Raw genomic sequence first — 25,845 nt, 5'->3', positions numbered from 1 at the left:
CTTTATTTTAGAGTAAAGCAACTATTGTCTAACTGGACTTAAGACTTTAACAACAAAAGGAAATTGCTGCCTTGTTCCACAGACATTGCCAACTACCTGTAGTTGGAGAAGTCATAGATACTATAGGAGAATCAACTAGTATTATGTTCCTAATACAATATAATATCTAATTGTATTCAAAATACATTACAGATACAGGATTGTGTGGCTTTCAAATATCATGAAAGAACCTTTTAACAACAGTGAAAATGACTGAAATCCACAACTGAATGAAAAAAAGATAATGAATAATCAATTAATATTTGTTGGCCATGGCAAGTTAACACATAAGTAATGCAGTGCCTAGCCTGAATGTTCAGTGGAAATTTTGGAACTGGAGTAAGAGTAAATATTGTAAGAGTCAGAGGATGATAATACATGTTGGGAGATTATATCTTCTGGACATAAGAGGAATCTGTCTGCACCCATGATGCTAACAATATTGTTGCCTAAACAAGACTTAACAATAACTCTCATTGTTATATAGATGAGTGGAATATCACAAGGCCCCACTGGTAGATGAAACATGCAGGCCATCAATAGCTACTAAATAGGGTCAATCAGTTTTCCTTAGGGATATGCTCAGTCATATGCTACCTAATTCCAATCATCAACTATTAAGGCCATGTACATATAAGCAATACTAACCTGTTCAGTAGGTTTTACATATATATGACTGTTTAGGTATTAATATATTTATTCATGTCCACACATATGTAATGATAATAATTATATAATGAGGCATCATAAATTTGAGAGAGTATGGGAAAACCTGGAAATGGTTGGAGACAAGAGAAAGAATGTTATAAGTATTATGCTTGAATATGAAATTATAAAAATAAAGAAATAAGTCTAGTTTAAAAAGGAAGAAGCATAATGTGTTATTCATGGGTAAAAATCAAGAATGTGCCATAGCAGGCATAGGGGAATAGGAATATGAGATTTGAAAATTAAAATTTTGGAGTATGAATATGAAGCAATCTTATATTTAAGATCCACCAATTGATATGTTCTATTTTAAAACACGAATATGTTTTACCTTACAAAGCTATGGAAAATGAACTCAGAAAAGAGACACCAATATTCTTTTTTTTTTTTCCAGTTAGGAGAGAATTTTATTTTAAAAGTGTCACCTTAAACTGCAAGGATGTCTGTTAAACATCACAATTAAACATGCAAAAGGAGATGCCATGTTGTCACAATGCCCCAAGATACCTCTAAACCCTCCCTTGCTGACCTTCTGTACCCCCCTTATTTTCTTTCTTTTTTTCTTTTTATTAAACAAGAGAAAGTAGACAGATACATGTTGGTAAATGCTAACTGTCTGTATTCACATAGAGACACAGTGGAATCTCTGAGCCCAATATACAGAGAAAGGAAAAGAGCTAGAATTCTATGCACTATTACACAGGGGCCTAGCAACCCCCCAGCCTCCAGCAGAGCTCAGGGAGCCAGAGGGATTTTATTTTTCCCCCACAGAGCATGTTGGAGGTGTTGAATCCATAGTTTGAGACAAAGATTTAAAAAAAAATGAATTTAGAACAGAAGGGTGGAGAATCTTTTCTCGTTGTATTTTGTTTAAGTTATCCCCCCCAAATAAGTTGAGAACCATGGTGTTGAGAAGAGACCTCAAAAAAATGGGGTGACTGAGCACAAGAGGGATTGCGGAGGGGAGGGAAACGACTGCAACTTGTTCCCAGGGACTGGAGAAAATTAAAAATAAAAGAAAATTAATTGGAATCCATCAGTCTTCTGTGCTACTCATCCTCGCCTTCATATTCCTCTCCTTTCTCCCCTTCATCATCATCTTCATCCTCTTCACCTTCATCCTCATCCCCTTCTTCAATATCTTCCAAGCCTTCCTCCTTTTCATCACCATCATCATCATCTGCCTCTCCTTCTTCATCATCCATCTCAGGAACCAAATAGTACTACAAGAGGTTTGGCCAAATATCGTCTTTGATGACCTCTCCTAACTCCTCTGCACCTGCATCAAAATGGTCAGTAAACCAGGTAAAGAAGCTCTCTGGCTCGTAGTGCTGCCTCTTCCTACTGGCCGTATTCTGCGTTTGACTTGAACGTTTTGTCAAACCCTTTCCAGATGTCCATTTATTTTAAGTGGACTTTGAAGATGGGTCACCACTCTCATTCAGATGAAATTCTTTGCAGAGAACTTTATTTTCAAAGTAAGGATTTTCATCAAAATAAAAAAGTATTCTGTAACCTGATTTAATGTCTTCAAATTCTGTCACTTCAACTCTAATCAAGTAATGTAGAGCTTCCTAGTTTTCCTCCCCAAGCAGTGCAGACACTTGTGGATGGCTGGCAAATGTTGTTACCCAAAAATTTGGGATTTTGGCGATCAATTCTTACCTCTTCTGGAAAAATGGCTGGCGGAGTTTGTTATATTTTTGTTCTACTTTGAAAATTTCCTCACTGGCTTGTTCATTAAGTCTGTCTATTTCATTTTGTACTTCATTAATGTGTTCAATTGCTTCTTGCTGTTCTTTTTCTGAGGTCTCCTTGGCCCCGTTGTGGTTGGAGTTGAGCTCCTTTTTATTGGTTTTGGCCTTCAGTACCTACATGGTGCCCACCGCGGTCGGGGCGGGGAGATGGGAGGGGGAGAGAAGGGCTTCCCCTCACGCCACAGGCGCGGTGCCCTCTTGCTCTGGCCGCCTCCTCCCAGTGCTTTCTGAATCAGCTAGAGTCCTCGACTTGCGACCTGCACTCAGGCTTGCTTCTCCATTGCCCTGAGCTGCCTCCTCCTCCACCTCCTCCTCCGAGGCACCAATATTCTTAAAACGCTGATGGCACTATGCTTTCTAAATTTGTCTGAAGGTTCAAAATATAATCAGAAAAATATCTGCCGATAATAAGCATAATAGCATCATTAAACAAATGAGAGGAAATACTAGGGGCTACATATATTCTCTATTCCTATAAAGTAATGTGACTTCGGCTCATAGATATTCAATGAGTTAAATAAATGCAAGACACATGTACAAGGAAGAAAACAAGTAATCAGCTTACATAGGTACTACCCAGTTCTGTCAAAAAAAAAAAAAAAAAAAAAAAAAAAAAAAAAGGCACAAGGAGGACCAGCAGGAAGACACTGATCATCATATTCAAAATTTCTAAATTCTTATTCCATTTCTGAACTAAAATTACTTTCAGATTCATGATCCATTGGTGATAGTGCTGAGACCTTTTGAGAGAATTTTGGAATGTGGAAAAAAATAACTTAATGCCTTGCGTGATCATAGAGCTCTTACATAGAAATATCTATTGCAATTTTTCTGGTAACAAAAATGGAAATACATTTTGGGTCAGTTGAACACAGATACCTGGAAAATTGTTGTGACTTGTTAATGTTATGATAATTTTATGCCCATAGTGTAATTTGCTGTAGATATACTAGGCCATAAAATCCACCTCATTTTCTTATTCCTAACTATGTAGTTGCAAATATTTTATGAGTGTTTGATGTAACTCTCATATTGATTGATTTATCATAACTCCTACCTTTGGTCCTTTCTCATCACTCCCTCTTTGATTGATTGAGATCAAGCATAAGATCTCTCATAATGCATATTATCAATGACATAATTAAAAAAATGTGTTCTGGGGCATATGATACAAATTAATAAGATCTGAATAAGGCAGAGAATGTGGTCTCTACTATATCTTTGTGTAATTTACAAGCCCCTCAAGGCAATAGATGAATCATGAGGAATGATCAGAATTTTCACTAACTAAAACAGAGAGTATATCCATTTATAGAGATTGATCTGTACTTTTGGACAGAAGAGATTACAATGACTTGAATGTAAGGGTGTGGCATACATTCATTAAACAATTCCCTAAGTGTTAAAAGATGGTTCCAATTTACAACAGGTAAAACATACATTCCATGTGCAACCCCAGGTATCTATTAACTCTTATGAGTTCCAACACTTTATAGAACTAAAAGATCTGGAATATTTTTGTATCCCACACAATGTCATATAATAATAAGGAGAGGAAAGACCCTAGTAGGAAAATTCATTCCAGAGTTCAGACCAACCATATAAAAATAAGACATTATAATTAGTACAGGAGAAAGCATATCTTATTCACACAATTCTTAATCACAATTATAATGAAATCAGAATACACTGATCTGAGTATAAGAGACAGAACAAAAAATTTGACTTCAGATATAAAATTTAATAAAAATACAAAGTAAATTATTAAAATCACATCATTTTAATTACTTGTTTTTCCAAATAGAAACGTGGACTTTCTATTTCTTCGTTTTTTTTTTTTTAAATGAGTCTCAATTAAATCACATGATTTTTTTACTTAATTCACCTTCTTTTAGCAGCTGATTTTGATTGTTCAAGGTATGAATCAATGAATAAAACTAGCTACAAGTTCCACATAAATTAGAACAGCTTGATGGAATTACATTATTAGAATGAAAAACGCACAAGAAGAAAATATACTGAAACTTTTTGGTAAATTAGTAGAGTTAATTATTCTAACATTGCTGGTGTTAAATAATTTGATTAGAACATTTATATATCACAGATGTGAGAAATAATGACTTTGGAATATCTACTTTTAAAATCCTTAATACTGACTAATAAATTAGGCTAATACTCTTCTGAAAAAAAATATTCACAATTTAAAATAAAAGCAATCCCAAATAATAAATATTTTCAACATAATAACTTTAACAAAAATCTCTAACTTGACAATTATGTTTTCCTATTCCTAAAGAGAATGTAAGAAAAGTTTACAAATCTGTTCAACATTTTGTGTCCCTCTACCTCATTTATTAGAAATATCAACTATCAATTATTCTAAAAATTCTTACATGTAAAAATGTTGCATACTTCACATTTTAGCACACTTAGTAATATAAAACTGCCTAATTCATTAACACATGCACAAGTATCTGATGATGTTGGAGAGAGAATATTTTATTTTCTGTTCAGTTACCAGTGACTGGCAACCATTTTTAAAGTTCATATTTTATGTAAAAATCATGCAAAGATGTAATAGTAAATTGCTGAGATAAAATACACAAACATAAATTCACACTAATTTACTATAGAAACACAAACACATGGTTAATTTCTTTTTTTTAAGTTTTATTTTTTTTATTTTTTTAATTTTATTTAATTTTATATAACAGTCCAATTAAATGAAAACAAACATTTATACAAAATATTTAGGAATTTAGGCGTCGTTCTTTCCAAACTACTTCCTGCTGGTAAGGGGCACTGTCTTGGGGGATTCGAAGAAGATTCAGATATCCTGGCTGTAGTCTGTAGGGCTGTTTTGTCCAGCTGTTTTGAATGTAGGGTCAGCTTGTACTCTGTTTCAGGCCGTCTGGCGTGATCAAACCACATTAGTCTGGAAGGAATCCACATCTTTTCATTTTCTATGGAAACAAAAATAGAAATCCTTTTCCCCAGTAACTTGTCTTTCAACTTAAATTTTGGAGTCAAAGCTTTTTTTTTTTTTTTAGTTTAATATATTATTTTACATGTCGATCCCAGTTGCCTCTCTCTCCTTGCCTCCATCCCTCGCTCCCTCCCCCCCATCCCTCCCTACCTTGTTCCCTCCCTTTTTACCCTCTCTGCCCTCTCACAGGCACTCTAAACACCCTCCCCTCCCATTCTCCCACCCGATTTCCATATGTAGGGGAGTGCCATCCAGTTGAGGTCATGTAGATCTGACAGGTCCTGTGAAGTAGGGACTAGGGCTTCTCTCCTGTCTCTAGATTAAGGCAGTTATCCCTCCATGGGGGAATATGTTCGCAAAGTTCTTTTGTGAACCAGGGATACATCCTGGCTCCACTGTCTGAGGTCTCTTAGACTGCTCAGTCCTTCTGGCTGAGACCCATAATCAGGGGATCCTGAGTCAGTCCCATTCTGACTTCCCAGCTATCAGTCTAGTGGCCCTTAGCTCCTCCTTGTTCAGGTAAGCTATCTTTTTGTGTTTCTGCCGCATGGTCTTGTATTCTCCATCTGCATCTGGGTTCTAGTTTGACTCAGTGTTTATGTATGGGTTTGATCCTGTTTACAACAGGCATTAGTTGAGGGCTCCATGGAGAAGTTAGTTGTTGATCTCACTCTCCGGAAAGGGCATTTATGATAGCCTTTCCAGTAAGCTCAACTTGTTAGTTGGGAGCAGTCTTACCTTACAGTTCTCTCGACCTTTCTTTGTGTTCAATTTTATGTTCAAACCAATATGGGCTCCCTCTTTTATGTTCTCTCTCTGTGTCTCTGTCTCTCTCTCTCTCTTTCCTATCTTCTATACCTAACCAGGCTCAATATTCCTGGTCGCACATGTTTTCCTTTCCTCCCCCTCATTTTCTCCTACTTCTCTCTTCATTTGCTGTCCTTCCCCACTTCACCTGAGCTCTGGGGGACTTGCCCCTTCCCAGTTCTGTGAGGGACTTTATAGGAATCTCTTAGAATACAACTTGTATCCTAGTTCATCTGGTGATGTGAATTATAGGCTGGTGATCATTTGATCTAGGTCTAAAATCCATATATGAGTGAGTACATACTGTGTTCCTCTTTTTGTGACTGGGTTACCTCATTCTGGATGGTCTCTTCAAGTGCCATCCACTTGTCTGCAAATTTCAAGATACCATTATTTTTTTCTGCAGAGTAGTATTCCATTGTGTAGATGTGCCACAACTTCATTATCCTTTATTCAATTGAGGGGCATCTAGATTGCTTCCAGGTTCTTACTAATACAAGTAGTACTGCTATGAACATAGTTGAACAGATGTCTTTGTTGCATGGATGTGAATCCTTTGGGTATATGCCTAAGAATGGGATTGCCGGGTCCTGTGGTAAACTAATTCCCATTTTCCTGAGGAACCGACATACTGATCTCCAAAATGGCTGTATGAGTTTGCACTACAACCAGCAGTGGAGGAGTGTTCCACTTTCTCCACATCCTGTCCAACATAAGTCATCACTAGTGTTTCTAATTTTAGCCATTCTGGCAGGGGTAAGATGGTATCTCAAAGTTGTTTTGATTTGCATTTCCCTGATAGCTATGGATGTGGAGCATTTTCTCAAGTGTCTTTCAGCCTTTTTGATTTCCTCCATTGAGAATTCTTTCTTCAGTTCTGTACCCCATTTTTTAATAGGTTATTTGTTGTTTGTTGACTAGTTTCTTGAGTTCTTTGTATATTTTGGAGATCAGCCCTTTGTCAGATATAGGATTGGTGAAAATCTTTTCCAAGTCTGTGGGCTGCCGTTTGGTCTTGTCGACTGTGTCCTTTGCCTTACAGAAGCTTCTAAGTTTGAAGAGGTCCCATTTATTAATTGTTTCTTTCAGTGTCTGTGCCCCTGGAGTTATATTCAAGAAGCAGTCTCCTATACCAATTTGTTCAAGGGTACCTCCTACTTTCTCTTCTAAGAGGTTCAATGTGGCTGGATTGATGTTGCCAATTGGCTTCATACCTGGAATGCAGTGATGGTTTAACATACAAAAATCTATCAACATGATCCACCATATAAACAAACAGAAAATGAAAAACCATATGATTATCTCCCTAGATGCGGAAAAAGCTTTCGACAAAATTCCACACCCTTTCATGATAAGGTCTTGGAGAGGTCAGGGATTACAGGAACGTACCTAAACATAATAAGGGCAATATACAGCAAACTAACTGCCAACATCAAACTGAATGGAGAGAAACTTAAGCCAATTCCTCTAAAATCAGGAACAAGACAAGGCTTTCCTCTCTCTCCATATGTGTTCAATATCGTACTAGAAGTTCTAGCTAATGCTATAAGACAACAAATGGAGATCAAGGGGATCCAAATTGGAAAGGAAGAAGTCAAACTGTCTCTATTAGCAGATGATATGATAGTTTACATAAGCGACCCAATAAACTCTACCAGGGAACTCCTACAGCTGATAAACACCTTCAGCAAACTAGCAGGATACAAATAAACTCAAAAAAATCAGTAGCCCTACTTTTTTTAGACGACAAAGAGGCAGAGAAAGAAATCAGAGAAACATCACCCTTTACAATAGCCACAAGCAACATAAAGTATCTTGGTGTAACAATTACCAAACAAGTAAAAGACCTATATAATAAGAATTTTGTGACTCTAAAGAAAGAAATTAAAGAAGATACCAGAAAATGGAAAGATCTCCCATGCTCTTGGTTAGATAGGATTAACATAGTAAAAATGGCAATCTTACCAAAAGCAATCTACAGATTCAATGCAATCCCCATTAAAATCCCACCACAATTCTTCTCCCACCTTGAAAGGATAATAATCAACTTTATGTGGCAAAACAAAAGACCCAGGATAGCCAAAACAACCCTATATAATAAAAGAACTTCAGGAGGCATCACCATTCCTGACTTTAAGCTCTACTACAGAGCTATAGTTCTGAAAACAGCCTGGTATTGACATAAAAATTGACAGGTAGACCAATAGAATTGAATTGAAAATCCTGATATTAACCCACACACCTATGAACACCTGATTTTCGCCAAAACAGCTAAAATTATACAATGGGGCGAGAACAGCATCTTCAAAAAATGGTGCTGGCACAATTGGATGAGGGTGTGTAGAAGACTGCAGATAGACCCATGTTTGTCGACATGCACAAAACTCAAGTCCAAATGGTTAATTTCTTTAAACTGAATGCTAAGGGGAGTCCTTCCATATTAAGGCAGTTTTGAGAAAATATTCATCCATATATCTTTCATATTTTTAAAAAAATCACAAGATTTGAAGAACATAAATGCCATTTATAATATGAACTTTTAAATTGTTGAAAGTGTTCATTCTAATAAATATGATAATTTTTCTAAAATAATAATTTTACAGGTTGAAGTTATTCCCATTGTGAATGGTGAGTCATCCTTGATCTGTGATCTTTGAATTCTAAAGCATTTGTTTGAAAAGAGAAGGATCAGATATGATTGGAATAAATTGCTCTGGGAAAACATAATGACCTCTTTAAAAATTTATAATTATTTTAAGTAATTCCACTGAAATAAAATATACGTTCTAAACAACGATAAATTTAATTTCCATACTGTTATACATTTTCTTTCTTCATTTTCATTATTGTAGGGTAATAGAAAGTAATGAATCATATATTGAAGTACGCAGTCAAAAAGGCCATAACTTTGTGAAATTTTAAGTGTCTATATATAAAAATTGTGATTAACAAATATGAATGTATTGCTTCAAAACTATAAGTACTTTTACAATAGTTATGGTATAATTTTATGTTATTTATAATTTTATTCATAAGAATAATAATTTATAAGCATTTATTTTATATATATATACACTTTTACATACTGGACTAGGGGATATACAATAGCAGTCAACTTTTAGAATATAAAGAATATACCCTCAGGAATTTTTTTAAACAGTTTTTGTATTTATTATGTATATAGTGTTCTGCCCACATATATACCTGCATGGCAGAAGAGGGCACCATATTACTTTATAGATTGTTTTGAGCCACCATGTGGTGGGTGGAACTTGAACTCAAGACCTCTGGAATATCACTCAGTGCTCTTAAACTCTAAGCCATGTTTCCAGATCGTACCCTCAGGAATTTTGTTGTAATGTTTTCGTAATTCTTTTTTCTTTTGAATAGGCCCTGATAGACGGGTTGCCATTATGGGAAAAAAGAATGATTTAAACAACAATCCTCTAAGACACTACTGACTCAAAAGTTTATATCTACATGAGGCTCTAACTGGGTAGTGTATTGATAAGCAACCAGTGGAAAAATAATCAGTGATTATAGTTACTTAATTTAATTAAAGTAAAGCTGTAGTAGATTGACTTTATGGTAAAAGAGATTATTTTTAACTATAGTATTTATTCATTTATTTTATATTATTTGATACAGTGTTTTAATAGAATAATTATCTCAACATGTAAAATAAATATGAGAAAATTATATACACACACAATCCAAGTCACATATTACTAATTTTTCTGCTTTGAAAAAGATAATAGTAAAATAGTGAAAAGAACTTTATTGTATATTATTTTTATACATTTTCTGCATATTTGAAATGAGTAGTTAAACTCAAATGGATCATACAAGTCATATATAAAAATTTAGAAACTAAATAAAATATGCTCCAATAGTAAATTAGGTTTACTTTTCTGAAACAGATTCCAAATGAATGACTACAGAGATTCAGAGGATTTGGTTCAGTGGTTGATTTTTCTTCGTATACAATTTGAAAACAGCTTGAAGTCAAATAAATGGGTCACTTGCTGTGTTACTTAGCTTCTAGCCCTTGGCTACTATATCATGCAGCTGCAGCATTCTGTCAAATGTTGCCTTTCTATTGACATGTGTATCGATTTTCTGATTAATGTTCAACTACTTTATTGGCATTTTCTATAGCAGACATCATTTTAATGTTTATATGATCAATAGTTACATCAACAATATGAAACCCTACTGGTGGTCTGAATGGTTCTAACTGTAGGGGATTTTATATTTCTTGATAAATTCATGAAATATTGTGTAAATATTATCAAAGCAAATAAAATGGTTGTTCTATTTTGTGTTCAATTATATTTTTCTCTTTAGTAAGAGAAAACTGTAAATAAATCAAAACACAAAATCTTAGAAGCAGTTCCTTATAAGGGAACAACTGAGTAAGGGCTTTTTGAGATTGAGATGCAGTGCAAACTTCTCATCCAAACCAAGACCAGGTTTCTTGTCCAAAAGTTATGTTCATATACTCATATACTTCTAAGTACGTAGTGTTTTTAAAATAACAATAGAATATTAAAACATCATATTATTCAAAACTATATTTCATTAGTTAGCATTCAAAATAACATGGCATCTAGCTACTATATAACATAGATTACTTTATTACAATAGTGCTATCTTTCTCATAATTGTCTGTTAGTATATTTGTACTCTAGTGTACAAATATATTTTATTTCAATATATCTTTTTGAAATGTTTCTTTATGCCAGAAAGGAGGATGGTTCATAATTCTGAAAATGCCACAAGATCTTATATTCTGTAGAAAATAAGCAGCAAGAAATTGTTGGTTACTAGAGTAATAATTAACTGCCTGAAAACTGAGTAGAACGTGCCATGAATGTGATATATCTGAGCAATGCTTCATGCAGGGATAGACTTTTGAGAGATGCAGCTGATTTTGAGGCATGTAATAAGCACCAGGCCTAACAATATCTCACCAATCCTCCTACTAGTAACCATAATAATCTCACTGTTTTCCTAAAGCTAGACTTTGACAGAATCTTCTTAAGGGCTTTCATCAGATCCATACTTTCTATAAGTAAACATTTGTTTACATCTGTCCAGGAAAAGCTATGTCACACAAAAAACACTTTAATAATTAGCATTAATTAACAAATTAACAAATATAGAATCACTTAGAAGATGAATGTCTGCTTTAGCCTCTGAGATTTATTTTGATTAGAGTAACAGAGATGGGAAAACCATCAACTATGGGTGATACCATTTATCTAGGGAAAGGATCCTGGAATTTATAAATGGTGGAGAAGGAACTAAGCGCAAGCACATATACATTAATTGCTCTCTTCCTGTAGATAGTTTTGGACAAATTGCTTCAAGTCCCTGAATACCTGCCTTCCTAGTCATAATGATTTATAACCTGGAACTGAATTAGATTGAACTCTTTGCCAGCTAAATTGCTTTACTGAGGATATTTTATTATAGTTAAAAGAAAATTAATATATAATGTGAAACAAATAGGAGCCATTGCTGGGGTTATGGTGTTTTGGACCATGTGGTCCTTAGGCCTTTGGATATGTTTTATAGGCAGTATATAAGAATTTGGAACTTTGGTCTGGAAATGAAGTTGAATGCAAAAAGTAGAGCTTGGTGGACCACTATGGAAAATGTTCAGAGTACGACAATGCTTTGAAAATGTGAAGAGTAGAGACTCTGCTCAGATCTCAGTGGAAAGCAGGGTCTCCATCTAGAGATAGGCTGGGGGGTGCATTTAAGTGAGATTTTTGACAAAAATATGTTTTTGTTCTGCCCATGTCCTGAGAGTCTGAATGCAGTTGATTTTACAGATCATTAATTTAGTTGACAGAAAACATTCAGAACAGGCCAGAATTTAATTTGTTACTAAATAAAACAGTTGTGGTGCTTAAAGAGGTGAGCACCACTCAAAGAGAAATCTTCTGAGCTTTATTGGGACAACAGAGATGAATTCTTGAGGGCAAACACTCACCCATCAGAGGGCTTGTAGAAATTCAGCCTCTTTGAGAGGGAAGCCTTGCTGAAAGGATTCACTGTTCCTCAAAACAACTGCTAGGAAAAGTTTTCCCAGGGTCAACTCACAGAAATTGGCATAGTTTTGGTTCAATGTTGCCAAGATATGTTTCAGGTTAGCAGTAGAATTTGGCAAAACTGGAGAAGTTGTACTGTTTTTTACAATCATGAAAAATGTCAGATTTAATAATACATGAAGAGAAACTGAGCCCCGGTAGTGTATAATTAGCAGAGGAGTCCATTTTGAAAGACCCTGAGAGGCTTTGGATGCTGTGAAGACATGACCTCAGTTACACTAGAAACTCCAAGGTGCTTGAAGTCAGGACCCAAGAATGTCTACTGAGAGTAGCTGAAGGTATGAGATTTAGTAGACTTAGAGAAGATGTCATGAATGACTAAAGTTGTATTGCTGAAGAGGTGGGGCTGCCAAAGTCATTTGAATCCAGGAAAATTACATTAAGATTCCTAGATTTAAGACATGGAATTGACATATTTGGAATTTGCTCTGCTGGCTTTTGCTTAAGTATCAATCTAATGGCCTGAATCATCAATTTTGAAATAAAAGCATTTAATGTGTGCCATCATATGTTGGGCATATACAATTTATATTTCGTTTTATAGAAATTTAAGTAATGAAACTTTGGACTTGCATACTATTTCAGTTGTTAAAGGCAATGAAGACATTTTAAAATGTAAGTGAGTGAACATCATTGATGGGAGATGTCATTCTGTATATGTTTCTCATACTGGTTAATAATAAAGCACTGTTAGCCAATAGGAAAGGAAGATAGGAGGGACTAGGAGACAAGGAGGAAATAGGAAGTAGGAAGGAGGAGTCAAGATGGAGAGTCTGGAGAAAGCAGTATGCCGCCGGCTCCCCGGTAAGAGAAATACATAGATCAGCAGAAATGGATTAATAATTAAGGCAGAGCTAGCCGATAAGAAACTAGTAACTGGCCAACAGGATAATATCAAATACAGAGTCTCTGTGTGTTAATTGGTGCTGGCGCGACAGCAAGACAAGACCAGGCGGCAGCAGGCGGGAAAAACCGTACACCTTACAGATGGTGCCCATGTGGCTAGTAAGAACTTCCACTTAAAATTTAACAAAAGCTTAAAAAAGGGTTTTAGAAACTAAAGAACAGAGACAAGCAAGGTTTCTTAGTGCAGCATTTTTCTCAGTTGAACTCTGCTTTGCTAGAGACAAGCAGATATTCGCGCGGCTCCTTTAAGGGAAGATTCCTGACTCAGCTTAAGCGGCAAAAAACCGCACAGCTTTCAAATAACTCTGCTAACAATTTATTGGTGTGTATGAGAGATGGCAATGGCAGTGACCACATCTCCAAGCCGGCAGCATGCGGCTGGATGGCAGCATTGACTAGGGCAGTGACCACAACTTTCATTGCTGGCGGTAAAGTTACCCACCACCATCTTTGCAAACCGCAGCAGAAACAACAAAGACTTTCATTTTAGTAATGTTGTTGTTTACCTGAAAAAAGACTCATGGGCAGAAAAAGATAAAGATTTACAGTAAAGACAGATTCATATGAAGAAAAACCTCTAAAGGTTTACAGTGTTTTAAAATATATGTAGGCTTGGGAGAAAAATAAAATAAAATGGTTTTTAAGAGACAAAGAGGAACTGGGTGTGGTGGCACACACCTTTAATCCCAGCACTTGGGAGACAGAGGCAAGCAGATCTCTGTGATTTCAAAGTAAACCTGGTATGCAGAGTGAATTCCAGGACAGATAAGAGTTACACAGAGAAACTCTGTCTCAAAAAATAAAAAGTAAAAGAAACAGAGTAATAATAAAGCCACATAAAGATGAAAAGCTCAGAGAGAATCTGGTTACTGTATGGCATTATATTGTCTTTATATCATTTGACTGCTGAGGAAACAACAACTGTTGAAGGAAATGCTGCTGGATTAATTCAATTTATATATTTTAAAAATGCTTTGACTCCAAAAGTTAAGTTCAAAGACAAGTTACTGGGGAAAAGGATTTCTATTTTTGTTTCCACAGAAATTGAAAAGCTGTGGATTCCTTCCAGACTAATGTGGTTTGAGCAAGCCAGACCCCCTGAAACAGAGTTCCTGATGATCCAACATTCAAAACAGCTTGGACAAAGCAGCCTCGCAGACTACAGCCAAGATTTCTGCAACTTCTTAGGATCCCCATGACAGCACCCCCTATCAGCAGGAAGTAGTTTGGAAAGAACGACGCCCAAATTCCCAAATATTGTTTATAAATGTTTGTTTTCATTTAAATGGACTTGGTTATAAATGGTTAATGATCACAACCAATATCTTTTTAAAGGTAAAAAAGGGGATTATGGTATAGATATGAATACTTCATTTTGGAATGGATTTTCATTTATTGATACAGTTTAAGGTCAATTTTGTGATATCTATATTTCTTTTGTTTAGGTATTGTGTTTATATAGCTCATTTAGAAATGTAATATATAATGTAGTACAGATAATAGATAATTATCTATGATAGTCAAAGTTTAGAGTTAAGTTAGTTAGGTTTTTCAAGATACACAGAGATGTATTTGAGATAGATAGGAATTCTTCAAACCTTTCAAAGACCTACAGAAAATGGCATTTAAAATGGTTTAGGGTTTTACTTGACAATGAGACATAATTGCTCCTGGTAACACCACCTGCGTCAAAAAGGAAGATGGACATTAAAGAAACACGTTATGGAGTTTACTTCCAATATGGCAAGACTAGCCATTTGGACAAAATACTGCTCTTGTCTGGACTGTTTGACTTTGTGCTATATAAACTGGACATGCAGGGCCCACAGAAAAGTGACTGCTGATTCACGATGGACATTGCTACAGAGTTCCTGCTTCATGGAAGAGTCTGCGAGACAGTATGTAGGACACAGAGAAAAGTGACTGATAAACTGCCAATACAAGAAGACAGTTTAAAGTTTCCTGCATTGCTGAAGAGTCTGCCAGACACACTATGGCCTATGGGCTGAAGATGGAAGATTACAAAAGAACTTCGGGTGACCAGGCAGTGAGTTGTCTCTGTCATTTCTAGAGTTTATACTATCCTTCTGTGGTCTTTGAGGGACTTGAAGACAGAGAGTTATGGTTACAGTTTTCCTTAGTATTAAAGATAAGTTACTTAGACTTTAGATATGATAGATGATGGAATATTTTCTTCAAATCTTGCTAAATGTTAATGGACTAAATAGTGTTAACTGTGATTCTTATTTGATAACTGTTATGTGATATATTTTGCTATGTTAAGGTTAAAACCCTTCTTTTTATTTAGACAGAAAAGAGGAGATGATGGGAGATGCCATTCTGTATATGTTTCTCATACTGGTTAATAATAAAGCACTGTTGGCCAATAGGAAAGGAAGATAGGAGGGACTAGGAGACAAGGAGGAAATAGGAAGTAGGAAGGAGGAGTCAAGATGGAGAGTCTGGAGAGAGCTGGACGCCAGCCGCCAGCCGCCTCCCCAGTAAGAGAAGGCCATGTGAAGATACATAGATCAGCAGAAATGGGTTAATAATTAAAGGCAGAGCTAGCCGATAAGAAACAAGTAACCGGGCCAACAGTATTGTATCAAATACAGAGTCTCTGTGTGTTATTTGGGGCTGGTGGCGTGGTGGCAGGACAAGACCAGCGGTGGCGGGCAGAAAAAACCATACACGTTACACATCATAGTATTATAGCATGCCTGAACTTGTGACATAACAGTTGCAATTTGATGCCTTAAACATGATGCAGTTGAGGGTTAAAGTTGACACAGGGTTGAGGTTGTATAGTATTGCCAACTTAAAATCTAGAGTTACCTATGAAATATTTCACTGGATACTTGTGAGGCTGTCATTTCTGTTGTTTTTGTTTCAGATGCTTTCTAATTATGTAGCCAAGGATAGACTGGAAATAGCCTTTTTTTTTTTTTTTTTTTTTTTTTTTTTTTTGGTTAATGTTTCCTTGAACCCATAGATCTACTTACCACTGATTCTTAGGTGATAGGCTAGCAGGCATTCACACAACACCAGGCTTAGATTTCCTTAATATAACTAATGTGAAAAGACAACTATTATTTGTATCTTAAATCTTTTTCTACGCAGGAATTGGTGAAGATATGCGTGGAGAAAGTGTATTGTAAAATAACATGCATGAATTAATTGTTTCTTTTAAATAATAACTGCTAATATAAAGTGATAATCTGTCTTGAGGTACTACTTGGCTTTCCCTCAGTGCTAGAAACTTAGAGCCTGATAGAGCCACAGGTGGGATGGGGAGAAGATGACACTGGCATCAACCCTGCTAAGTGCAATAAGATATATATCTAAGACTAATATGTCTGGTGTTGAAATTCCTCAGGGATAATTCTGATGTAGATACTTTTCCAGGAAGAATAAAGAAAAATGTGTCCCTTTGTTCCAATTCCCACTTTATGTTTTCCATTGTGTATTAACAAATATAACATATACAGAGTAGATTAGGGATAGAGCAAGTATGGGGATGGAAGAGGTTAAGAGTTGCTGTTGTCCTCTACATGGGATGGGTGACATACATCCTTGATGAAGGTGATCCTCTATATGAGTATGAGAATGTGCCTTAAAGAATGTAATGATTACAAAATATATACATCCCTTAAATTAGGACTTATTGAGTAGGACCATAGGTAGGCTACAGTATAACTTTCTCAACATTTGATATGGGTAATTCAAGTTGAAGCTGAGGCTCATACATCTGGTAATAAAGAAACTCCCAATATCAAAGGATGGATTATAATGGGGAAAAATGTCCATTGTGTGTTTCGAACTAGCATTTGAATTGGCAAAAAACAAAAAAAAAGTGAAAAAAAAAAAAACCTTAAAAACTAGATTATGAAACTGATGGACATAAAAAATGGAAATACAATTTTGTTATCTCTGATAAACAGCTGTTCAGTCATTTCTACAATTTGTAAAGAAAACTCCACCCAACAGGAAGCATCGGTGATGTGAAATATAATGAGGTGCAACATAAAAGAAAGCACTCTTTAGATTCAACTAAGAAAGTGAGAGTCTATGATTCAGCAAGCAAATAGAAGCTGTAACAATAAGTCTAGAATGAAAAATAATGATATTCAAGGAATAGTCTACATCTGAATTACTTCAAATTAGAAAGTAATTTTTAAACAAGAAATGAGTCACATAAATACTGTCTCATGAGGCTATAAGACATGAGACCAATGCAAGAAACATGTCGCTCCCTGATTATTGAAATCTGTCTTTTTTATTATTAGAATATAATTTTTGTGATGACAGTGACTATCACTTATATCATTAATATGTAACATATACCTGAATAGTTGTGATGGGAGAAATTGGTACTCGGTGGACTGGTTCATTTGAGTGATTATCCTATAAATATATCTATACTTATTATAGTGCATATTTAAAATTCATAAGTTAGGTAATTACAATGATATGAATTTTCTTTATGCTATTTTGGCATATATATAAATCTCTCATAGTTGTAAGAACATACACTAAGTCATCTCTTTCCTAAATATTCCCTTAAAATATTCTAAACTCTTAAAAGTTAGATCAAATGTAAACACAGAGAAGATGGATTCTTCACTTCAAATAACTTACATTTCCTTCAATAGTGTGCACACTAATATTAAAGAGACACTTATTTCCTGTCTTCTGTTTATATTTTCTTTTCTTTTACTTTATTTGAGTTAGGAAATTATTTATTCCACTTTGCACATCCCAGATCTCAATCATTAAAGAAAGTCATACCAGGAACTCTAAGTGGAGTCTGAAGGGAGAAACAGAAGCAAGAGCATGGAGAAATATTACTTACTGGCTAGTTTTCTGACCTGATTAGCCTGCTTTCTTTCTGTTTAAAAGTAGTATAGTATATTATTTTTGTATTGTTTTTGAGACAGGGTTTCTCTGTGTAGCCTTGTAGCCCAGGCTGGCCTCAAACTAACAGAGATCTGCCTGCCTCTGCCTCTCAAGTGCTGGGATTAAAGGTGTGTGCCACAGCCTGGCAATTTATAATTGTTTTAACAGAGAAAGAATTGCACAACTTTCCCTCTCTCACTCCCTCCCAGTTGCCCTCCCTTAAGCACCTTCCATTGTCCTCCACTCTCTTAAGTTACTAGCCTTTCTCTGATTGTTTTGCTACACTCATATATACATATATATGTCTGTGTATGCTGAACACCTACACCACACACACACACACACACACACACACACAGGTATATGTTCTGCTCAGTCAATTTTTGCAGTCTGTGCATATTCAAAACAATAAATGGGTTGCTCCCTGGAAGGATATAATTCTTGTTTAAGCAGTGAGTAGTAACACAATTACTGAAAATACCACAGTAGAATCACTCCCCTTTCATGTTAACATGTCCCTTGATGTTGATATTTCTGCTATTTTGTTAATCCAGACATTTCAACAAAGACTATTTAACAACAGAGTTCTTGGTATTCTGGCTTTTAAAATCTTTAAGCACCATCTTTTGTTATGCTCTCTGAGCCACAGAGGAAGGATCTGATATGTATCTCCTGGCTCTTGGCTAACCATGATTATTTGATGTTAGCATTATGTCTAGGTGTATCTTTGGTGATGGTCTACATTTTCGTTAAAGAGGGACTTCTTTAAGACAGGTAATAAGTACACATATCTGTAGGTATAAGATTAAAATTTAGAGTGCAGTAAGGGATTATTCTCATCCAGCAAATTAGTCCATGACCTCACTATTTGCTAAGATTTACCAGAGATAGTTCCCTCATGTTGAATATGTGTTTAGTCCAATTGAACATCTGATGGTTGTCATGGACAGGAGTGTGTATTGCACATATATGCATGTCTTACAGTTCTAGTAATTGGATATTTATAGGTGTTGTAGCTTGGCAACACTACTTATTAACATTCCTCCTTTGTCAGGTTTTATACTTTTGTTTTGTTTTTGTTTTGTTTTGTTTATTGCTTAATTTTCTGGATGAAAATTAGAATGCTGAAAAATAGTTTTAATGTCAGAAATTGAGTCACCTAAAACAGGGTTCACTCTCAATGTAGAGGGTGATACACTATTGCTGAAGAGACAACACACCAAGGAATAACTCTTAGTGCTTGATTATACTAGATATTCAAGTATCTAAACTATTAGTCTCACACTTTATTTCTAGGTAAACTTAGTGGTGATCCCTTTCGCATTTAAAAATATTTAAAATATTCATTTAATAAACCAATATCTAAGACATAGCCAGAAACCTCCAGTCTATTAGGAACAATCTCACTGAGATTAACAAAGTTTGAATTAGTTAGTTTGTAATTAATCAATTTGATAATTCACAAACATATAATTACAAATTGATTTTATTGCTATTTCTTGTAATTATTTTGGGTGAAGGAAAAGTGACCTAAAAATAAGTTCTTTTGCTCCATATGCTAAAAAAAATAAATATGAGAGGTTTATTTAAAATGTTCCAACATTCTGTTTTTAAATACAGTAATAATATTTGATTGTCTTCAAGGAAGGTAGCTTTAAGTTATAGCACTATATTAGAATAAAAACTAGTATCTATGTATTTACTATGCATTTTATAAATTTTGAAATTTTCCTATTTGTCATGTAGGACAATACATTTATCTGGGAATTGGTGGCACATGCCTTTAATCCCAGCACTCGGGAAACAGAATTAGGTGGGTCTCATTGAGTTCGAGTTCAGCCTGATCTATAGAACTAGTGTCAGGTCTGGCTCCAAAGCAATACAGAGAAACCCTGTCTTGAAAATATAAAACAAAACAAAAAAAAAAGAAAGAAAGAAAAAATAAAAAAAAGGAATAAAAAGAAACTTAATATTGTCCTTCAAGAAACCAGTTTTTATTCATGGTAGAATTGTGCTATAAAAATAACACAACTATAAATTCTACTGTTTCTCTAATAATTGTTGGAGAGTATTCCACATGAAGTAATTAAAATGGACATTTTAATTATTTTAAAATCAGAAGATATGTTATTATCATTGGGTCATATGTTACTGTTGTTTTAATATTATTAATAATTTCTGATAACTTATAAATATGATATTTAGTTTGTCCATCTGGAGGCAAAAGGGAGTGTTAAGAAGTCCTTTACTATTAGAATTATATGACTACTCTATTTCAGTGGGATTCTGAATGATTTATGTTGAAGGTCACTGAGTTGTATGGGGTTTATATTTCTACAGAGAATAATGGACAAACCACAAAAACATCAATTTCAGAGTCATTAAAGAATTTATCATTAAAGAGAATACTAATGAGGCTTTAGAGAAGAAAAATTTGCAAATTAAAGTATTAGTTTCTCTTTACAAATAATAAGACCAAATACGAACTTAACCTGGAATTTGCATTAATCTTTCAAAACCAAGCATGGTATGAGAAGATCTATGGAAGTATAGGGAGATGGGGAATGTAGGGATGGTTCAAGTTGGGCAAGTGGCATGGGGTTGCTACAGGCAAAAGTAATATTTTAGCCTCAGGCATTTTGAACTGAGATTGGGTTAGAAAGAAAATCTAAGGTCACGAGGGTATAAAGTTTTGCGAAGGAGACAATAAAAGTTTCTGATTACTTAGAGGTCAGGAAACTCAAAATGAGCACTTTGTACTATAAAAAGTGATGGATATCATAAAGGAAGACATTATCTCAATCTATAATCTCACACAGAATTTGACGATTAGGTGTGACCAGTAAGTGCAAGGAGCACATATTCTTTTAAATGAAATCTTATGTAGATCAAGTTTGACAAAACTTACTGCATATCCAAGGATAACCTTATGGGAATAAATAAACCTGCCTGGTTCAATAAGAAAGCACATTTACCTGTATAAGTGAATTAAATAAGTGTACTTCTAGCAAAATACTACTTAGCATCATTTTGTATTATTTTAAGATTACCTGGGAGCTTCCTTAAAAGGGATTTGTAGATAAGCTATTTTGTGTTATTTTCTTCAGCTTATCCATTTTAATGCTCCCCATAAATGTTAACTCTCTTTCCTAAGATTCACACTAATTCTCTAACAGTAACAAAAAGAACCATTTGGTAGCAAATGTTTAATATTAATGCATGGAATTAAAATCCAAGTAATTTTAGAACAGTCTTTCCACCCAAAGTCATTGTAGTTTGAAAAATGCTAACTTTTCAATTACAAAATACTTTGATAAAAGTTGATTGCTCAAGTGGTTAAGAGCACTTGCTGTTCTTCCAGAGAGTCAGAATTTCTTTTGTTGAACCCCCATTAGGTGGCATACACAACTACTTATAAAAGAGCCCCAAGATATTGGACCTTATCTTCTCATCCCTGTAGCCTCCTGTGCACTTCTCACATTCACACAAACAAGCACAAAACACAAACACATAAACAAAAACAAGAATAAATTATAAAGGAAGACAAATTAGTTTTTCTATTATTAACATAAATAAACTAAACAAATTCATAATACTTACACTTTACTGTATGTCAGCTTGGAATGCTTTGCCTTATTTCATAAGACTTAAGAATATGTGATACTATCCAGGGAATCTACTTACCACTGTCCTCAATCTACTGAACTATAAAGTATGCTTTGCACTTGTGCAATGTAGGGGTTCTGAATAGTGCAATGAATATGAACCAAGAGACACAGAAAACCAGATGTTTATTTTTTCCCAAACAATAAAGTAAGCTGTTTTAAGATCAAGTGATTGAGAAGAGATATGTTAATTACTGTTTTCAGTAATATGACAAACATGTGACTAGAAACATTTCATTGAAAATAGAGGTTACTTTGGTTTACCATTCAAGGGGATACATGTTACAGTAGCATGTTACAGTAGAGAAGACACAAATAAATGCCTTAGCAGGAGGAAGCAGAGGGATGTATGCTTCCAATCACTTAAATCTCTCTTTTTTTTTTCTGAAATAGATTCTTCTCTCATACAGTACATCCTAACCTTAGTTTCCCATTCCTCCATTCCTCCTAATTCCTCTTCACCCACCCCCTCTCACCCACCTCTATTCCCCTGCCATTTACTTTCAGAAAAGAGCAAGCCTGCAAAACAGGACACCATAAGAGAGATCAAAAGGCCTATGTTAATTGAACCATTCACATAGTGGGTGGACTTCTCAACTTAAATTAACATAACTAATCATCTTGCACAGATGTATATATGATGCCCTGTTTAGTAATGCTAGACCTAGTCAAGTTAATAATCAGTATTTTCCTATTAAAGTCTTCTCCTTAGGCTAGTCTATGATGTAAAATGCATCTAATACAACTCCAAAAATCCACACCTTCTTTCGACACTATGAAAAAGATGAGTGTCTTCTGAAAGGGAAGGGAATATATCAACTGAAAACATCTATAAAATTAAAGACATCATATATATTTTTCAAATTTATTTATAGCAACAACCATGAATTAGCATGAATTGTGTCAAGCTTAAAAAGAACAAAACATGACATTTAAAGTACAAAACTGATTGAATTATTAACGTCGATTTTTAAAATGAATAAGTATGTGTTTTAGAATTCCCCAGAATTATTGTTTAATAGTAAAATATCATTATCATCATCATCATCATCATCATCATCATCATCATCACCATCATCATCATTATTATTGTATGTGTATATGGGGGCCTGTGTTAAGACACTAAAAGACAAAGAAGAAATATATTTCACTAATTTTCTCTTATTTATGATTTATTAAAGCTTGGCTGAGGATTCAGAAAACAAAGCCAGCTACAAGATATGGAGATCAGGCAGTTGGTGTTACATACCTTTAATCCCAACAGTCATACTACCTAGCCAGGCAGTGGTGGTACATATCTTTAACACCAGGACTCAGGATTAAGAAATAGGTAGATCTCTGCTAATTCAAGGCCACACTGACTATGCAAAATTGATCCAGTCATAAAATAAATATCTCACACAAAGGTGATTTCAGCAACTGGGATCACATGCATTTAATCCCAGAAGTAGGGAGGAGAAAAGAGAGATATAGCTGGACAGAGAAAGGAAGAAATCGCAGGGGAAGACAAAAATTAGGAGACTTGCCTCTGAGGATTCCTGGAGGCAGGATGGCCGTTTGCTTCTCTTATCTTCAGCATGAAGTTTGAACCCCAACATCAGTATCTGTGTTTTTGTTTTTCATGCTACACTCTTTCACCAACTTTATGTGTGTCCCAGGCATTGAACACAGATTGTTAGATTTGCATTTGAAGTGATTGCACATGCTAAACCATGTCACGACTATACTTTTAATTAAATTAATGTATTTTCTTACCAACTTCTTTTCATAGTACATGCAGTTGCATTTCAATCTCTCCTACTGGTAAGACTCAACAGATTGAGGAAATCTTAGAATTTTAATAAAGAATATTAATTTGTGAGCTAAAACTTATGTGGCTAGATTTTAATATAGAATATGAAATGTTCAGGTGCATCAAAAAGCCTTCGTGTTTCCTCTACATAGTTTTCTTAGCTAGATTTCTGCTGCTGGGGTGAAACAGGACTAATTTGGGGAGAAAGAGCTTTATGTCAGCTCAACAGTGAGAGTCTGTCATCTAAAGGAACCAAGGAAAGAGCTCAATGAAAGTACCTTAGGAAGGAAACAGAAGCAGATACACAGAGGGACACTATTTATGGGCTTGCTTTCAGTATCATCTTCCAAGTTCCTACATAAATCCATTAAGCTCTTAATATCCAGTGGCTTTTGAAGCCCAAAGCTCCCAAATCTTTCACTTTCCTCCCACAAAACATTGCAAAGCATAAATTTTATAGATCAAGTCCATCACAGCATTTCCCACTGCTGGTAAAATTTCCTTTTTCTAATTTTCTTTTTATTGCTAAGAAAAAACATTGATTAAAAGCAAGTGGGAGGAGAAAAATTCATTTCTTTTTACTTTTCATAGACCATCAAAAAGCAGTCTAAGGGGATGTTGTCAGTGGAACCAGTATTCCTAGTATATGAACTGACTTTTGGGGGCCCATTATCTCAGACCTGCCCCAAATGATGTCATAGATTTTGATGAATTCCACTCTCTGGGGAGTAGATGGGCAGTGGAATGGGAAGATCGTGAGGGGAGTTAGAAGGAGACGGAACTGGGATGTGTATGTAAAATAAGATTGTTTTCAAAATAAAATAAAAAATTTGAAAAAAAAAAGTTGAGGCATGAACTCAAGGCAAAAACATAAAGGTAAGGATTGAAAAAAGAAATAAACAAAATATGATGCTCACTGTTTTGTTCCAGGATAATTTCATCTATATTTATTATATACCCAAGATCTGATGCTCACAGATGGTATCACTACACTGGACTAGACAATCCTGCATCTTCTGACCAATAAATAAATAAATAAATAAATAAATAAATAAATAAATAAAAATAAAATGCCCACAGACATTCTCACAGACTAATCTTTTGGAAGAAATTTCTCAACAGAGGTTACCTCAGGTATGGTTGTAATGCCATTTTGACAAACAGGAATGACTTTCACAACAGTCAGTGCTAAAGATGAGAGAGGTATTTTTTGAAAAATATAAATCACCTCACCTCCTCACTTGTAAGGGTACGGGTTTTCTGCCCACCGCTGGTCTTGCCCCGCCTCCACGCCAGTCCCAATTAACACACTGAAACTCTGTATTTGATAAAATTCTGTTGGCCAGTTACTTGTTTCTTATCAGCTACCTCTGTCTTAAGTATTAATCCATTTCTAATAATCTAGTATTTGCAAGTGGTCTTCTCTTACTGTGGAGCCGGCCTGCATTCTGTTTTCTCCTGGCTCTCCGTCTTGACTCTCCTTCCTACTTCCTCCTTCCTCCTCCTCTTGTAGTCCCATCTTTGTTGCTTTCCTATTGGCCAACAGTGATTTATTCATTAAACCAGTATGAGAAACATATATACAGAATGACTTCTCCCATCATCTCCTCTTTTCTGTCTAAATAAAAACGGTTGGGGAAGGCATGGTTTAGATGGGATATAGGTAGATTAGACTATTTTTACATAGCTTACAACATATAAGAATACATAACAATGTAAGCTGTAAACTACTATCTCGTTCTTACTCAAATTCACAAGAAAATGGGCTAATCTACCTATAACCCATCTAAACCATACCTTTCCCAACCATTCCCTATTAATGTCTAAAACATAAACCTGAGTGTAAGCATCACCTTCCATACCCAACCCTAAATAACTAAAAATAACCCAAAGATGATGACTATTATCCCAAAATTACAAGGGAAGGGAAAGGGGGGCATCGTTATCATAAGGTTACTTCCTGCTGAAATGGGACGATGATTGCTCCAATGGATCCTGTAGGAAAAAAATTTATAGCAACCAAATTTCTCAACAGAACTGGCTGTGACATATGTAGCTAGCCACTGTGTGGCAAAAAATACTTGACTATAGTTCGATTTGAAACTTTGGCCAGGGTGTAATAAGAAGTTGCACCATTACAGCTAGCTAGTCATGAGTTGTTTCGAGCAAA

At 35.1% G+C, this 25,845-nt stretch overlaps 1 pseudogene; it reads right to left on the bottom strand.

Moving 5' to 3' along the window:
- Nucleotides 1-1,796: 1,796 nt before the first annotated feature.
- LOC127223008 (protein SET-like) lies at nucleotides 1,797-25,194 on the bottom strand (annotated as a pseudogene).
- Nucleotides 25,195-25,845: the final 651 nt, after the last annotated feature.

This window comes from Phodopus roborovskii, unplaced genomic scaffold (assembly GCF_943737965.1).
Source record: "Phodopus roborovskii unplaced genomic scaffold, PHOROB, whole genome shotgun sequence".
Taxonomy (NCBI): domain Eukaryota; kingdom Metazoa; phylum Chordata; class Mammalia; order Rodentia; family Cricetidae; genus Phodopus; species Phodopus roborovskii.
This window is presented reverse-complemented; position numbering and strand designations above follow the sequence as displayed.